Source organism: Triticum aestivum, chromosome 5D, assembly GCF_018294505.1.
Source record: "Triticum aestivum cultivar Chinese Spring chromosome 5D, IWGSC CS RefSeq v2.1, whole genome shotgun sequence".
Classification (NCBI taxonomy): Eukaryota; Viridiplantae; Streptophyta; class Magnoliopsida; order Poales; family Poaceae; genus Triticum; species Triticum aestivum.
Window position 1 is genome coordinate 352141558 of NC_057808.1, and position 16314 is coordinate 352157871.

Consider the following 16314-nt stretch of genomic DNA (forward strand, 5'->3'; position numbering starts at 1 on the left):
GGGGTGCGCCTTGGCCTATATGGGCCAAGGGCACCAGCCCCAAGAGGCCCATGCGCCAAGAGATAAGGAAAAGGGAGAGTCCTAAAGGGGGAAGGCACCTCCGAGGTGCCTTGGGGGGGAAGGACTCCTCCCTGGCCGCACCCTTCCTTGGAGGAAGGGCCAAGGCTGCGCGCCCCCCCTCTCCCTTGGCCCTATATATAGTGGGGGGAAGGGAGGGCAGCAATACCTAAGCCCTGGCGCCTCCCATTCCCTCCCGTGACACATCTCCCTCCTCCCGCAGCGCTTGGCGAAGCCCTGTTGGAATCCCGCTACTTCCACCACCACACCGTCGTGCTGCTGGATCTTCATCAACCTCTCCTCCCCCCTTGCTGGATCAAGAAGGAGGAGGCGTCACTGCTCCGTACGTGTGTTGAACGCGGAGGTGCCGTCCGTTCGGCGCTAGGATCATCGGTGATTTGGATCACAACGAGTACGACTCCATCAACCCCGTTCTCTTGAACGCTTCCGCTCGCGATCTACAAGGGTATGTAGATGCACTCCTTCCCTCTCGTTGCTAGTAAACTCCATAGATTGATCTTGGTGATGCGTAGAAAATTTTGAATTTCTGCTACGTTCCCCAACAGTGGCATCATGAGCTAGGTCTATGCGTAGTTTCTATGCACGAGTAGAACACAAAGTAGTTGTGGGCGTCGATGTTGCCAATTCTTCTTGCCGCTACTAGTCTTATCTTGTTTCGGCAGCATTGTGGGATGAAGCGGCCCGGACCGACCTTACACGTACGCTTACGTGAGACAGTTTCCACCGACTGACATGCACTAGTTGCATAAGGTGGCTAGCGGGTGTCTGTCTCTCCCACTTTAGTCGGAACGGATTCGATGAAAAGGGTCCTTATGAAGGGTAAATAGAAATTGGCATATCACGTTGTGGTTTTACGTAGGTAAGAAACGTTCTTGCTAGAAACCTATACAAGCCACACAAAAAACTTGCAACAACAATTAGAGGACGTCTAACCTGTTTTTGCAGCATGTGCTATGTGATGTGATATGGCCAGAAGATGTGATGAATGATATATGTGATGTATGAGATTGATCATATTCTTGTAATAGGAATCACGACTTGCATGTCGATGAGTATGACAACCGGCAGGAGCCATAGGAGTTGTCTTTATTTTTTGTATGACCTGCGTGTCATTGAATAACGCCATGTAAATTACTTTACTTTATTGCTAAGCGCGTTAGCCATAGAAGTAGAAGTAATTGGCGTGACAACTTCATGAAGACACAATGATGGAGATCATGGTGTCATGCCGGTGACAAAGATGATCATGGTGCCCCGAAGATGGAGATCAAAGGAGCAAAATGATATTGGCCATATCATGTCACTATTTGATTGCATGTGATGTTTATCATGTTTACATCTTATTTGCTTAGAACGACGGTAGCTTAAATAAGATGATCCCTCACTAAAAATTTCAAGAGACGTGTTCCCCCTAACTGTGCACCGTTGCGAAGGTTCGTTGTTTCGAAGCACCACATGATGATCGGGTGTGATAGATTCTAACGTTCGAATACAACGGGTGTTGACGAGCCTAGCATGTACAGACATGGCCTCGGAACACATGCGAAACACTTAGGTTGACTTGACGAGCCTAGCATGTACAGACATGGCCTCGGAACACAAGAGACCGAAAGGTCGAACATGAGTCGTATAGCAGATACGATCAACATGGAGATGTTCACCGATGATGACTAGTCCGTCTCACATGATGATCGGACACGGCCTAGTTTGACTCGGATCATGTATCACTTAGATGACTAGAGGGATGTCTATCTGAGTGGGAGTTCATGAATCAGATGAACTCAATTATCATGAACATAGTCAAAAGGTCTTTGCAAATTATGTCATGCGCTTTAGTTCTACTATTTAAGATATGTTCCTAGAGAAAATTTAGTTGAAAGTTGGTAGTAGCAATTATGCGGACTGGGTCCGTAAGCTGAGGATTGTCCTCATTGCTGCACAGAAGGCTTATGTCCTTAATGCACCGCTCGGTGTGCTGAACCTCAGCATCGTCTGTAGATGTTGCGAACCATCTAACATACACGTTTTGATGACTACGTGATAGTTCAGTGCGTAATGCTAACGGTTTAGAATCGTGGCACCAAAGACGGTTTTTGAAACGTCGCAGAACATATGAGATGTTCCGAAGACTGAAATTGGGATTTCGGACTAGTGCCCACGTCAAGAGGTATGAGACCTCTGACAAGTTTCTTAAGCCTGCAAACTAAGGGAGAAAAGCTCAATCGTGAGCATATGCTCAGATTGTCTGAGTACTACAATCACTTGAATCGAGTGGGAGTTAATCTTCCAGATGAGATAGTGATGGTTCTCCATAGTCACTGCCACCAAGCTATTAGAGCTTCGTGATGAACTATAACATATCAGGGATAGACATGATGATCCTTGAGCAACTCGCGATATTTAACACCGCGAAAGTAGAAATCAAGTAGGAGCATCAATTGTTGATGGTTAATAAAACCACTAGTTTCAAGAAGGGCAAGGGCAAAAGGGATACTTCATGAAACAGCAAATCATTAGCTGCTCTAGTGAAGAATCCCAAGGTTGAACCCAAACCCGAGACTAAGTGCTTCTGTAATAAGGGGAACGGTCACTGAAGCAGAGCTACCCTAGATACTTGGTAGATGAGAAGGCAGGCAAGGTCGACAAAGTATATTGGATATACATTATATGAATGTGTACTTTACTAGTACTCCGAGCAGCACCAGGGTATTAGATACCGGTTCGGTTGCTAAGTGTTAGTAACTCGAAATAAAAGCTGCGAAATAAATGGAGACTGGCTAAAAGTGAGATGACGATGTGTGTTGGAAGTGTTTCCAAGGTTGATGTGATCAAGCATCGCATGCTCCCTATACTATCGAGATTTGGTGTTTGCGTTGAGCATGATTGGATTATGTTTATCGCAATACGGTTATTCATTTAAGGAGAATAATGGTTACTCTGTTTATTTGAATAATACCTTCAATGGTCTTGCACCTAAAATGAATCTCGATCGCAATGATACACATGTTCGTGCCAAAAGATATAAAATAGTAATGATAGTACCACATACTTGTGGCACTGCCATTTGAGTCATATTGGTATAGAACGCATGAAGAAGCTCCATGTAGATGGATCTTTGGACTCACTCGTTTTTGAAAAGATTGAGACATGCGAACCATGTCTATTGGTATATATGCATAAAGAAACTCCATGCAGATGGATCATTTGGACTCACTTGATTTTGAATCACTTGAGACATGCAAATCATACCACATGGGCAAGATGACTGAAAGGCCTCATTTTTCAGTAAGATGGAACAAGAGAGCAACTTATTGGAAGTAATACATTTTGATGTATGCAGTCCAATGAGTGCTGAGGCATGCAGTGGATATCGTTATACTTCATAGATGATTTGAGTAGATGCTGAGTGTATTTACTTGATGAAACACAAGTCTGAATTATTGAAAGGTTCAAGTAATTTCAGAGTGAAGTTGAAGATCGTCGTGACAAGAGGATAAAATGTCTGTGATATGATCATAGAGATGAGTATCTGAGTTACGAGTTTGGCACACAATTAAGACATTGTGGAAAGTGTTTCACAATTAATACCGCCTGGAACACCACAGTGTGATGGTGTGTCCGAACATCATAACTGCACCCTATTGGATATGGTGCATACTATGATGTCTCTTATCGAATTACCACTATCGTTTATGGGTTAGGCATTAGAGACAACCGCATTCACTTTAAAAGGGGCACCACGCAATTCCGTTGAGACGACACCGTTTAGAGAAACCTAAGTTGTCGTTTCTTAAAAGTTTGGGGTTGCGATGCTTATGTGAAAAAGTTTCAGGCTGATAAGCTCGAACCTAAAGCGGATAAATGCATCTTCATAGAAAACCCAAAAGAGTTGGGTATACCTCCTATTTCAGATCTGGAAGCAAAAGTAATTGCTTCTAGAGACAGGTCCTTTCTCGAGGAAAAGTTTCTCTCGAAAGAATTGAGTGGGAGGATGGTGGAGACTTGATAAGGTTATTGAACCGTCACTTCAACTAGTGTGTAGCAGGGCACAGGAAGTTGTTCCTGTGGCACCTACACCAATTGAAGTGGAAGCTTATGATAGTGATCATGAAACTTCGAATCAAGTCACTACCAAACCTCGTAGGACGACGAGGATGCGTGCTACTTCAGAGTGGTACGTGATCCTGTCTGAGATATCATGTTGTTGGACAATATTGAACCTACGAGCTATGGAGAAGCGATGGTGGGCCCATATTCTGACAAATGGTTAGAAGCCATGAAATCTGAGATAAATGGATCTTTAAGAAGAAGACGGACGTGGACGGTAATGTTATCGTCTATGAAGCTCGACTTGTGGCAAAGAGTATTTCCACAAGTTCAAGGAGTTGACTACGATGAGATTTTCTCATCCGTAGCGATGCTTAAGTCCATCGGAATCATGTTAGCATTAGCTGCATTTATGAAATCTGGCAGATGGATGTCAAAAACAAGTTTCCTTACCAGTTTTCGTAAGGAAAGGTTGTATGTGATACAATCAGAAAGGTTTTGTCGATCCTAAGGATGCTAAAAGGTATGCTAGCTCCAGCGATCCTTCCATGGATTAGAGCAAGCATCTCGGAGTCAGAATATACGCTTTGATAGAGTGATCAAAGTTTTTGGGTTTATACAAAGTTTGTTAGAAACTTGTATTTACAATAAAGTGAGTGGGAGCGCTACAACATTTCTGATAAGTATATGTGAATGACATATTGTTGATCCGAAATGATGTAGAATTTCTGGAAAGCATAAAGGAATTTCTGGATAAAGCTGCTTACATATTGGGCATCAAGATCTATAGAGATAGATCAAGATGCCTGATGATACTTTCAAAGAACGCACACCTTGACATGATTTTGAAAGAGTTCAAAATAGATCAGCAAAGAAGGAGTTCTTGGCTGTATTACAAGGTGTGAGTATTGAGTAAGACTCAAGACCTGACCACAGCAGAAGAGAGAGAAAGGACGAAGGTCGTCCCCTATGCTTCAGACGTAGGCTCTACAGTATGCTATGCTGTGTACCGCACATGAAGTGTGCCTTGCCATGAGTTGGTCAAGGGGTACAATAGCGATCCGGGAAAGGATCACATGACAGCGGTCGAACTTATCCTTGGTATCTAGTGGACTAAGGAATTTTCTCGATTATGGAGGTGAAAAGGAGTTCGTCGTAAAGGGTTACGTCGATGCAAACTTTGACACTAATCCGGATGACTCTGAGTAGTAAACCGGATTCGTATAGTAGAGCAGATACTTGAAATGGCTCCAAGTAGCGTGTGGTAGCATCCACAAGATGACATAGATATTCGTAAAGCACACATGGTTCTGAAAGGTTCAGACCCGTTGACTAATAACCTCTCTCACAAGCATAACATGATCAAACCAGAACACATGGAGTGTTAATCACATAGTGAGGTGAACTAGATTGTTGACTCTAGTAAACTCTTTGGATGTTGGTCACATGGTGATGTGACCTATGAGTGTTAATCACATGGTGATGTGGACTAGATTATTGACTATGGTGCAAGTGGGAGACTGTTGGAAATATGCCCTAGAGGCAATAATAAATTGGTTATTATTATATTTCCTTGTTCATGATAATCGTTTATTATCCATGCTAGAATTGTATTGATAGGAAACTCAGATACATGTGTGGATACATAGACAACACCATGTCCCTAGTAAGCCTCTAGTTGACTAGCTCGTTGATCAATAGATGGTTACGGTTTCCTGACCATGGACATTGGATGTCGTTGATAACGGGATCACATCATTAGGAGAATGATGTGATGGACAAGACCCAATCCTAAGCCTAGCACAAGATCGTGTAGTTCATTTGCTAAGAGTTTTTCTAATGTCAAGTATCATTTCCTTAGACCATGAGATTGTGCAACTCCTGGATACCGTAGGAATGCTTTGGGTGTACCAAACGTCACAACGTAACTGGGTGACTATAAAGGTGCACTACAGGTATCTCCGAAAGTGTCTGTTGGGTTGGCACGAATCGAGACTAGGATTTGTCACTCCGTGTAAATGGAGAGGTATCTCTGGGCCCACTCGGTAGGACATCATCATAATGTGCACAATGTGACCAAGGAGTTGATCACGGGATGATGTGTTACGGAACGAGTAAAGAGACTTGCCGGTAACGAGATTGAACAAGGTATCGGGATACCGACGATCAAATCTCGGGCAAGTAACATATCGATAGACAAAGGGAATTGTATACGGGATTGATTGAATCCTCGACATCGTGGTTCATCCAATGAGATCATCGAGGAGCATGTGGGAGCCAACATGGGTATCCAGATCCCGCTGTTGGTTATTGACCGGAGAGTCGTCTCGGTCATGTCTGCGTGTCTCCCGAACCCGTAGGGTCTACACACTTAAGGTTCGGTGACGCTAGGGTTGTAGAGATATTAGTATGCGGTAACCCGAAAGTTGTTCGAAGTCCCGGATGAGATCCCGGACGTCACGAGGAGTTCCGGAATGGTCCGGAGGTAAAGATTTATATATGGGAAGTCTTATTTTGGTCGCCAGAAAAGTTTCGCGCATTATCGGTATTGTACCGGGAGTGCCGAAAGGGGTTCGGGGGTCCACCAAGGGGGTCCACCAGCCCCGGGGGGCCACAAGGGCTGTAGGGGGTGCACCTTGGCCTATATGGGCCAAGGGCACCAGCCCCAAGAGGCCCATGCGCCAAGAGATAAGGAAAAGGGAGAGTCCTAAAGGGGGAAGGCACCTCCGAGGTGCCTTGGGGGGAAGGACTCCTCCCTGGCCGCACCCTTCCTTGGAGGAAGGGCCAAGGCTGCGCCCCCCCCTCTCCCTTGGCCCTATATATAGTGGGGGGAAGGGAGGGCAGCAATACCTAAGCCCTGGCGCCTCCCTCTCCCTCCCGTGACACATCTCCGTCCTCCCGCAGCGCTTGGCGAAGCCCTGTTGGAATCCCGCTACTTCCACCACCACGCTGTCGTGCTGCTGGAGCTCCATCAACCTCTCCTCCCCCCTTGCTGGATCAAGAAGGAGGAGACATCGCTGCTCCGTACGTGTGTTGAACGCGGAGGTGCCGTCCGTTCGGCGCTAGGATCATCAGTGATTTGGATCACGACGAGTACGACTCCATCAACCCCGTTCTCTTGAACGCTTCCGCTCGCAATCTACAAGGGTATGTAGATGCACTCCTTCCCTCTCGTTGCTAGTAAACTCCATAGATTGATCTTGGTGATGCGTAGAAAATTTTGAATTTCTGCTACGTTCCCCAACAACGGGGGTCCCTAGACTTGCATGCCTGCGGCCCACGGCGTGGCTCGATCAGCAGCCCTGTACGACCCATATTCACCAGCAAACACTCAAGACCCTCGCGAGGGGCCAAGCCTCGCGAGGCGGACGACGCAAGACCTCCTTGGGGGCGGCCTCACCAGGCTGGCTCGCGAGGGGCAGAGAGATCAAGGCAAGGGGCACCTCGCGAGGTTCCTGTGACGCAAGCCATGACGACCGGGGCCAGGTGGGCGCTAGCGCGCGTAGCTCATTTCCTCTTTGGTGTTAAAGAGGCAAGCGCAGGCGAGGAGTCCTGAGGCATCAGGCAAAGGTTTCCATATCGGTGCAACGAGACCAAAATCAGCAGGACGACAGGATGGAGGTCACCGTGGAGCTCAAGACGGCGTCACCACCAGAGCCTTTGGCAGGCGAAGACCACCTTTAGTTAGGATAACTTGTACTAGTTGTCTCCCTTCAAATTTGGCCGTTGTGGCATCCCTTCCCGCCAGCATTTGGGAAGAGGACCAGGGCCTCTATAAATAGGGCTAGCCACCAAAGTAGGAGGGGAGGGGGCAACGGATCCGAGGACCATTCAGATCATCCTCATCCACACAAACTCACCAAGCACAATAGCACCTCTCCTCATGAGGCTGTTCTTCCCTTGTAACTGTTCATCCTCAGCCCAAGAGGCAATCCACCACACCACACTGGAGTAGGGTATTACACCACATCGGTGGCCCGAACCAGTATAAATTTTGTGTCCCTTTGTTCTGAGAGTTCATTGCGCTGAGCCTTGAGACCGCGGTGAGAGAGAGTGCTAGGGGGAGGAGAGATCTTCGTGCACACCCCAGTGTTCGAACCTCGAAGGTTTTGCTGGAACCCGAAATCCGACGCTTATTATTTAATTCGTTGAGCAAATCATTCTGAGCTTTAAGCACTTGGTCTACCTGAGTGGTAACCATAGAAGCATGTTTACTAATAAGTTTAAGTTCACCTTTAACTCTAGACATATAATCACCCAAGTGTTCAATCATATAAGCATTTCGTTTCAATTGTCTACCAACATAAGCATTGAAGTTTTCTTGTTTAACAGTAAAATTATCAAACTCATCCAAGCATTGGCTAGCAGACTTATAACGAGGAATATCACCTTCATCAAATCTACAGAGAGAATTTACCTTTACTACCTGTGTCGGGTTATCAAGACCATGTATTTCTTCAATAGGTGGTAAATTCTTGACATCTTCAACTTTAATACCCTTTTCTTTCATATATTTCTTTGCCTCTTGCATATCTTCAGGACTGAGAAATAGAATACCCCTTTTCTTCGGAGTTGGTTTAGGAGTTGGTTCAGGAATTGTCCAATTATTATCATTACTCAACATATTATTCAATAGCAATTCAGCTTGATCAACAGTTCTTTCCCTGAAAACACAACCAGCACAACTATCCATTGGTCTCTGGAAGCATCAGTTAGTCCATTATAAAAGATATCAAGTATTTCATTTTTCTTGAGAGGATGATCAGGCAAAGCATTAAGTAATCGGAGAAGCCTCCCCCAAGCTTGTGGGAGACTCTCTTCTTCAATTTGCACAAAATTATATATTTCCCTTAAGGCAGCTTGTTTCTTATGAGCGGGGAAATATTTAGCAGAGAAGTAATAAATCATATCCTGGGGACTACGCACACAACTAGGAGTAAGAGAATTAAACCATGCTTTAGCATCAGCCTTTAATGAGAACGGAAATAACTTAAGGATATAGTAGTAATGAATTTTTTCCTCATGAGTGAATAGGTGGCTATATGATTTAATTTGGTAAGATGTGTGCCACAATAGTTTCAGATTCATAGCCATAAAAAGGATCAGATTCAACCAAAGTAATTAACTCAGGATCGACAGAGAAATCATAATCCTTATCAGAAATACAGATAGGTGAAGTAGAAAAAGTAGGGTCATATTTCATTCTAGCATTCAAAGACTTTTCTTTCAGCTTAGCTAACAGTTTCTTAAGATCATATCTATCTTTGCAAGCAAAAAGGTCTCTAGGAGTTTCTTCATCCATAACATAACCCTCAGGCACATCAGGCAATTCATATCTAGGGGGAGAATCTTCATCATCACTTTCATCGATATTATCAGTTTCAATAATTTCATTCTCTCTAACCCTAGCAAGTTGTTCATCAAGAAATTCACCTAATGGCACAGTATTATCAAGCATAGAAGTAGTTTCATCATAAGTATCATGCAAAGCAGAAGTGGCATCATCAATAACATGCGACATATCAGAATCAATAGCAGGAGTAGGGGAAGCAAGTTTACTCATAACGGAAGGTGAATCAAGTGCAGAGCTAGATGGCAGATTCTTACCTCCCCTCGTAGTTGAGGGATAAATCTTGATTTTTTCGTCTTTCAAGTTCCTCATAGTGATCAACAGATATAAATCCCGAGTGACTCAAAGAATAGAGCTATGCTCCCCGGCAACGGCCCTAGAAAATAGTCTTGATAACCCACAAGTATAGGGGATCGCAACAGTTTTCGAGGGTAGAGTATTCAACCCAAATTTATTGATTTGACACAAGGGGAGCCAAAGAATTATCTCAAGTATTAGCAGTTGAGTTGTCAATCCAACCACAGATGAAAGACTTAATATCTGCAGCAAAGTATTTAGTAGCAAAGTAGTATGGAAGTAACGGTAACGGTGGCAAAGGTAACAGTAGCAGTTTTGTAGTAATTGTAACAGTGGCAACGGTAAAGTAACTAAGCAAAGATCAATATGTGAAAAGCTCGTAGGCATTGGATAAGTGATGGATAATTATGTCGGATGCGATTCCTCATGCAACAGTTATAACCTAGGGTGACACAGAACTAGCTCCAGTTCACCAATGTAATGTAGGCATGTATTCCGAATATAGTCATACGTGCTTATGGAAAAGAACTTGCATGACATCATTTGTCCTACCCTCCCGTGGCAGCGGGGTACTATTGGAAACTAAGGGATATTAAGGCCTCCTTTTAAAAGAGTACCAGACCAAATCATTAACACTTAATGAATACATGAACTCCTCAAACTACGGTCATCACTGGGAGTGGTCCCGATTATTGTCACTTTGGGGTTGCCGGATCATAACACATAGTAGGTGACTAATGACTTGCAAGATAGGATCAAGAACTCACATATATTCATGAAAACATAACAGGTTCAGATCTAAGGTCGGTGGAGCCTCAGGGGGCCCACGAGGCAGGGGCGCGCCCCAGGGGGGTGGGCTCGCCCTCCACCCTCGTGGACAGGGTGTGGCCCCCCTGGTGTTGATTCTTTCGCCAGTATTTTTTATTAATTCCAAAAATATTCTCCGTGAAGTTTTAGGTCATTCTGAGAACTTCTATTTCTGCAAAAAAAATAACACCATGGCAATTCTGCCGAAAACAGCGTCAGCCCGGGTTAGTTCCATTCAAATCATGCAAGTTAGAGTCCAAAACAAGGGCAAAAGTGTTTGGAAAAGTAGATACGATGGAGACATATCAATTTCATAATCGGAAAACGCGGCAATTGCTAACATGATTCAGACAGACTTAAGCATCCCTACGGGTGCGAAAGTCTCATCGTAGTCAACTCCTTGAACTTGTCGAAAACCTTTCGCAACAAGTTGAGCTTTGTAGATAGTAACATTACCGTCAGCGTCAGTCTTCTTCTTGAAGATCCATTTATTCTCTATTGCTTGCCGATCATCGGGCAATTCAACCAAAGTCCACACTTTGTTCTCATACATGGATCCCATCTCAGATTTCAGGGCCTCAAGCCATTTCGTAGAATCTGGGCTCATCATCGCTTCCTTATAGTTCTTAGGTTCGTCATGGTCAAGTAACATGATGTCCAAAACCGGATTACCGTACCACTCTGGTGCGGATCTTACTCTGGTTGACCTATGAGGTTTGGTAGTAACTTGATCAAAAGCTTCATGATCATCATCATTAGCTTCCTCACTAATTGGTGTAGGAATCACTGGAACTGATTTATGTGATGAACTACTTTCCAATGAGGGAGCAGGTACAATTACCTCATCAAGTTCTACTTTCCTCCCACTCACTTCTTTCGAGAGAAACCCCTTCTCTAGAAAGGATCCATTCATAGCAACAAAAACCTTGCCGTTGGATCTGTGATAGAAGGTGTACCTAACAGTTTCCTTTGGGTATCCTATGAAGACACATTTCTCCGATTTGGGTTCGAGCTTATCAGGTTGAAGCTTTTTCACATAAGCATCGCAGCCCCAAACTTTAAGAAACGACAACTTGGGTTTCTTTCCAAACCACAATTCCTATGGTGTCGTCTCAACGGATTTAGATGGTGCCCTATTTAACGTGAATGCAGCCCTCTCTAAAGCATAACCCCAAAACGATAGCGGTAAATCAGTAAGAGACATCATAGATCGCACCATATCTAATAAAGTGCGGTTATGACGTTCGGACACGCCGTTACGCTGTGGTGTTCCAGGTGGCGTGAGTTGCGAAACTATTCCCCATTGTTTCAAATGAAGACCGAACTCGTAACTCAAATATTCACCTCCATGATCAGATCGTAGAAACTTTATTTTCTTGTTACTATGATTTTCCACTTCACTCTAAAATTCTTTTTAACGTTTCAAATGTTTTAGACTTATGTTTCATCAAGTAGATATACCCATATCTGCTCAAATCATCTGTGAAGGTCAGAAAATAACGATGCCCGCTGCGAGCCTCAACACTCATCGGACCGCATACATCAATATGTATTATTTCCAACAAGTCTGTTGCGCGCTCCATTGTTCTGGAGAACGGAGTCTTAGTCATCTTGCCCATGAGGCATGGTTCGCAAGCATCAAGTGATTCATAATCAAGTGATTCCAAAAGCCCATCAGCATGGAGTTTCTTCATGCGCTTTACACCAATATGACCTAAACGGTAGTGCCACAAATAAGCTTCACAATCATTATTAAACTTATATCTTTTGGCTTCAACACTATGAATATGTGTATCACTACTATCGAGATTCAGTAAAAATAGACCACTCATCAAGGGTGCATGACCATAAAAGATATTACTCATATAAATAGAAGAACCATTATTCTCTGATTTAAATGAATAACCGTCTCGCATCAAACAAGATCTAGATATAATGTTCATGCTTAACGCTGGCACCAAATAAAAATTATTCAGGTCCAAAACTAATCCCGAAGGTAGATGTATAGGTAGCGTGCCGACGGCGATCACATCGACTTTGGAACCATTTCCCACGCGCATCGTCATCTTGTCCTTAGCCAATCTTTGCTTAATCCGTAGCCCCTGTTTCGAGTTGCAGATATGAGCAAGAGAACCAGTATCAAATACCCAGGCGCTACTACGAGCATTAGTAAGGTACACATCAATAACATGTATATCAAATATACCTTTCACTTTGCCATCCTTCTTATCCGCCAAATACTTGGGGCAGTTCCGCTTCCAGTGACCAGTCCCTTTGCAGTAGAAGCACTTAGTCTCAGGCTTAGGACCAGACTTGGGCTTCTTGACTTGAGCAGCAACTTGCTTGCCGTTCTTCTTAAAGTTCCCCTTCTTCCCTTTGCCCTTCTTCTTGAAACTAGTGGTCTTGCTGAACATCAACTCCTGGAACATCTCATATGCTCCATGACGTTCAAAACGTCGTTGAAGTCCCGGTTCTAAGCCGTAAAGCATGGCACACTGAACTATCGAGTAGTCATCAGCTTTGCTCTGCCAGGCGTTCATAACATGTATATCAGTGTTCCGTGGCCATATCTGCATATGCTAGGCTCGTCAAGTTTAACCCGAGTACTCTGCGTGTGCAAAACTGGCTTGCACCCATTGTATGTAAACGTAGAGCTCATCACACCCGATCATCACGTGGTGTCTCGGCACGACGAACTGTCGCAATGGTGCATACTCAGGGAGAACACTTGTACCTTGAAATTTAGTGAGAGATCATCTTATAATGCTACCGCCGTACTAAGCAAAATAAGATGCATAAAGGATAAACATCACATGCAATCAATATAAGTGATATGATATGGCCATCGTCATCTTGTGCCTTTGATATCCATATCCAAATTAAGCACCGACATGATCACCATCGTCACCGGCTTGACACCTTGATCTCCATCGAAGCATCATTGTCGTCTTGGCAACTATTGCTTCTACGACTATCGCTACCGCTTAGTGATAAAGTAAAGCAATTACATGGCGATTGCATTTCATACAATAAAGAGACAACCATAAGGCTCCTGCCAGTTTCCGATAACTTTTACAAAACATGATCATCTCATACAACAATTTATATACCATCACGTCTTGACCATATCACATCACAGCAAGCCCTGCAAAAACAAGTTAGACGTCCTCTACTTTGTTGTTGCAAGTTTTACGTGGCTGCTACGGGCTTAGCACGAACCGTTCTTACCTACACATCAAAACCACAACGATTTTTTGTCAAGTGTGCTGTTTTAACCTTCAACAAGGACCGGGCGTAGTCACACTTGATTCAACTAAAGTTGGAGAAACAGACACCCACTAGTCACCTGTGTGCAAAGCACGACGGTAGAACCAGTCTCATGAATGCGGTCATGTAATGTCGGTTTGCGCCGCTTCATTCAACAATACCGCCGAATCAAAGTATGACATCCTGGTAAGCAGTATTACTATTATCGCCCACAACTCTTTGTGTTCTACTCGTGCATATAACATCTACGCATAGACTTGGCTCGGATGCCACTGTTGGGGAACGTAGTAATTCAAAAAATTTCCTACGATCACGCAAGATTTATCTAGGAGAAGCATAGCAACGAGCGGGGAGAGTGTGTCCACATACCCTCATAGACCGAAAGCGGAAGCGTTCAGTAACGCGGTTGATGTAGTCGAACGTCTTCGCGATCCAACCGATCCAAGTACCGAACGCACGGCACCTCCGCGATCTGCACACGTTCAGCTCGGTGATGTTCCTCGAACTCTTGATCCAGTTGAGGCCGAGGGAGAGTTTCGTCAGCACGACGGTGTGGTGACGGTGATGATGAAGTTACCGGCACAGGGCTTCGCCTAAGCACTATGACGATATGACCGAGGTGTAAAACTGTGGAGGGGGGCACCGCACACGGCTAAAGATCAACTTGTGTGTCTATGGGGTGCCCCCTCCCACTTATATAAAGGAGGGAGGGAGGAGGAGGCCGGCCAAGAGGAGGCGCGCCCAAGGGGGGGGAGTCCTACTCCAAGTAGGATTCAGACCCCCCTTTCCTACTTCCACAAGGAGAAGGGGAAAGAGGAGGAGGAGAGAAAGGAAAGGGGGGGGGGGGCGCCCCCAACCCCTAGTCCAATTAGGTTTGGGCTTGGGGGGCGCCTCCCTGGCTGTTGCCTCCTCTCTTCCACTAGGGCCCATGAAGGCCCATTAACCCCCCGGGAATTCCGATAACCCCCCGGTACTCCGGGAAATACACGATACACTTCGGAACTATTCCGGTGTCCGAATATAACCTTCCAATATATCAATCTTTATGTCTCGACCATTCCGAGACTCCTCGTCATGTCCGTGATCTCATACAGGACTCCGAACAACCTTCGGTACATCAAATCACATAAACTCATAATACCAATCATCATCAAACGTTAAGCGTGCGGACCCTACGGGTTCGAGAACTATGTAGACATGACCGAGAAACCTCTCCGGTCAATAACCAATAGCGTAACCTGGATACTCATATTGGCTCCTACATATTCTACAAAGATCTTTATCGGTCAAACCGAACAACATATGTTGTTCCCTTTGTCATCGGTATGTTACTTGCCCGAGATTCGATCGTCAGTATCACCATACCTAGTTCAATCTCGTTACCGGCAACTCTCTTTACTTGTTCCGTAATGCATCATCCTGCAAATAACTCATTAGTCACATTGCTTGCAAGGCTTATAGTGATGTGCATTACCGAGAGGGCCCAGAGATACCTCTCCAACAATCGGAGTGACAAATCCTAATCTCGATCTATGCCAACCCAATAAACACCATCGGAGACACCTGTAGAGCGTCTTTACAATCACCCAGTTACGTTGTGACGTTTGATAGCACACTTAGTGTTCCTCCGGTATTCGGGAGTTGCATAATCTCGTAGTCAGAGGAACATGTATAAGTCATGATGAAAGCAATAGCAACAAACTAAACAATCATAGTGCTAAGCTAACGGATGGGTCTTGTCCATCACATCATTCTCTATTAATGTGATCCCGTTCATCAAATGACAACACATGTCTATGGCTAGGAAACATAACCATTATTGATGAACAAGCTAGTCAAGTAGAGGCATACTAGGGACACTCTGTTTTTCTATGTATTCACACATGTACTAAGTTTCCGGTTAATAAATTCTAGCACGAATAATAAAAATTTATCATGATATAAGGAAATTTAAATAACAACTTTATTATTGCCTCTAGGGCACATTTCCTTCATCTTGGTCATGTCTACATAGTTCTCGAACCCGTAGGGTCCGCACGCTTAACGTTCGATGACGATTCGTATTTTGAGTTTATGTGATTTGATGTACTGAAGGTTGTTCGGAGTCCCAAATGAGATCACGGACATGACGAGGAGTCTCGAAATGGTCGAGACATAAAGATTGATATATTGGAAGGTTATATTCAGACACCGAAATAGTTCCGAAGTGTATCGGTTATTTTCTGGAGTACCTGGGGGTTACCGGAACCCCCCGGGGGTTAATGGGCCTTCATGGGCCCTAGTGGAAGAGAGGAGGCAGCAGCCAGGGAGGCGCGCACCCTCCAAGCCCAAATCAAATTGGACTAGGGGTTGGGGGGTGCCCCCCTTTCCTTTCTCTCTTCTTACTCTTTCCCCCTTCTCCTAGTAGGAATAGGATAGGGGGGCGAATCCTACTTGGAGTAGGACTCCCCCCCTTGGGCGCCTCCTCC